The sequence below is a fragment of the Bufo bufo genome, chromosome 3, assembly GCF_905171765.1.
Source record: "Bufo bufo chromosome 3, aBufBuf1.1, whole genome shotgun sequence".
NCBI classification, from domain to species: domain Eukaryota; kingdom Metazoa; phylum Chordata; class Amphibia; order Anura; family Bufonidae; genus Bufo; species Bufo bufo.
The window spans coordinates 293941495-293944630 of record NC_053391.1 but is presented as its reverse complement, the minus strand read 5'-3'; positions in this window follow the sequence as shown (position 1 = coordinate 293944630).

The following is a 3136-nucleotide window of genomic DNA, read 5'->3' as shown; positions in this document are numbered from 1 at the left end:
TCGGTGTTGTACCCATTCGGGAGTAGCTCTGGTGGCAGAACTACACTGCTCTGTCCATTGTGTAGTGGATGGTGCTGGTAAGGGTATGACCACATAGTGCGGTCGTTATCCATTCGGGTCACGGCCAGCTGTTCTCAAGAACTGTGCAGGCAATTAGGTCACAGCTGCCTGATATTTAACTAATAAAGACCACACTGTATAGGTGGTCTCAATTATGGTATTGAAGGTCTTCAATAGTTTAATATCAAGTAGCTGTAGTCTAATTGGCCGTGCTGAGCTGTAGTCTAATTGGCCGTGCTGTTCTTGATGCGAACAGATCACAACTGCACTGTGTGGTCGTACCCTTACTGCACCTTTACTCTCACTGAAAAGAATGAGAGCAGTGCTGCAGTAACCAATGCTGTCCACTACACAATGGTAGTAACTGTGTAGTTCCAGTATCAGAGCTACTCTCAAAAAGCTTATAGGGGGGAGCGTACAGGGTGTCAGTCCTACACCCTCTAATATCAGTGATCTATCTTGTGGAATTTACCGGTATGTGGCTCACTTTAAGCCTCATGCAGACGTCCGTGGAACACAGTCCGTGAGATATAGGACTGGCATCCTCCTGAGTGCAGAAGTGCACGGCGTCATTGGTTGCTATGACGCCATTCGCTTTGTGCCGCCGCCGCTGTACAGTAATACACTTGTACTTTCACACTAGTGTTTTGGTTTCCGTTTGTGAGATCCGTTCAGCGATCTCACAAGCGATCCAAAACTGATCAGTTTTGCCCTTAAAGCATTCTGAATGGATAAGGATCTGCTCAGAATGTATCAGTTTGGCTCCGTTCCGCCTCCATTCCGCTTTGGAAGCAGCGTTTTGGTGTCCGTCTGACGAAACTGAGCCAAACGGATACGTCCTGACACACAATGTAAGTCAATGGGGATGGATCCGTTTTCATTGACACAATATGGCACAATAGAAAACGGATCCGTACCCCATTGACTTTCAGTAGTGTTCAAGACGGATCAGTTTTGGCTATGTTAAAGATAATACAAACAGATTCATTCTAAACGGATGCATGCAGTTGTATTATCTGAACGGATGCGTTTGTGCAAATCCATGACGGATCCCCACAAAACGCGAGTGTGAAAGTAGCCTTAGAGCCTTAGAGGTAGGTGGAGCGTCCTTAAAAATTATTTTAGGGATTTAGATCACAAGCTTAGGGCAAAAGTAGTGTTTTACAAAATGCTACCTGTACCAAGAGCCAGACAAGAAGGCCAGCAGGAGATTAAGGGGGTTAACAAGTGGCTCAAGAACTGGTGTAGTAAAGAGGGGTTTGGGTTCCTGGAGAACTAGGCCGACTTCTCTGTCAGCTATAGGCTCTATTGTAGGAATGGGATGCACCTCAATGTGGAAGGTGCAGCTGTTTTGGGAGAGAAAATGGCTAGAAGGTTGGAGGATTGTTTAAAGGAAATCTGTCAATTGGATAATCGCTATTGAAGTAAAGCCATAGCCTAATAGCACTTAGTACCTTATTTCCAGATTTGCCTTTGTTTCAGCAATTTGTGTTTTCTATCTTCTGAAAATCCAGTTTATTTGGTATACAAATGAGCCAGTAAGGTGCCCAGAGGTGGTCATTCTTGGAGGAAGGAGCCCAGGCACACCCCCTGCCACAATGTGTCCACCCACCCCTCCTACATCAGATTCAAGCCATAACTCTGCATTCCATTGCCCTGCTCCCAGCATGAGGGCGGGTTTGGGCACTAGCAGGAGGTGTGCCTGGGCTCCTTCCTGCAAGAGTGACGCTCCTCTGGGCACCTTACTGGCTCATTTGCATACCAAATAAACTGGATTTTCAGAAGAAAGAAAAAACTAATTGCTGAAACAAAGGTACATCTGGAAACAAGGACCTAAGTGCTATTAGGCTATGGCTTTACTTCAATAGCGATTATCCTGTGACAGATTTCCTTTAAACTAGGGACTGGGGGGGGGGAGAGTATTTTCATTATAGAAGGGGAGGATAGTGCTGATAGAGACCTGGGGGCGAGGTAATGGAACTCGTGGAGCAATGGAAGGAGGGACGAGAATAGTTCATAAGGAAAGGTGTAGAGTAAAAAAATATACATAAACCTCGCAATTATATGTACACTAATGCCAAAAGCCTGACTAATAAAAACGGTGAACTGGAATTAGTGATGTGTGAGGAGGACTATGACATAGTGGAAATAAATGAGACATTGCCACGGATGAAGTTTGCATATAGCTGGAACTTATAAATAAACGAGCGACTGGCTTGATCCCAAACTAAAGAGCTTATAGGTGAGCCCTATAAAACCCTAAGAGCTCTCCCTGACTGCTATGCACATGCAAGGGTCTCGATGGTAGACGATTGCATGGCCTCGTACCTAAGCCTGTGTGACACCTGAAAACCCTATAATAGTGAGGGGACAAGACCACCGGCTCCCTGCACTTAATACAGACGGAGTCAGGGTCACCTAGAATCAAGCCAGCAAGGAAACACAATAAAGTAAAGGACTTATCTGAGCAAACAGCAGAAGCAGCCTCCAGCAGTTAACACTTCATCCAGGAAGTAGTATGAACCGCAAAGTGAGGCAGTATGGGAGGGAATATAAAGGAAGACTATTAGTCTAAATAAGTGACACCTGGCAGAAGGAAAAGAGATGAGAAAGTGAAACCAAAACAAAGAACATCATACAAGAGGTAGAGAAGAACGTCTGCCAGACCTTCTCACAGAACTGGCAGTGACAGACATGGCTGGAAGATAGCTATGACTAGGCAGGTAAAGTACAGGGTTACAGTCTGTTTAGAAAGGATCATCAAAAACGGAGAGGGGGAGGGGTCTGCCTTTATGTAAATATAGCAAAATTTAGGCACACAGATTTTTAGTGTTCTTAGCCCTTGATTGGCACCAGAACCAACTGAATTGAGTGTGGGTCTCCACTCCATGATATGCCTTTATGTAAAGTCCTGTCTAAAGCCCACACTCCGGAAAGATATAAGTGAGGGACATGTGGAGTCACTGTGGTTAGAAATACATGGAGGGAAAAACAATAATAAAATACTTATAGGAGTTTTGTAATAAGCCACTTAATATACCAGAGTACACAGAAAAGCAACTAATAAAGGAGGTAG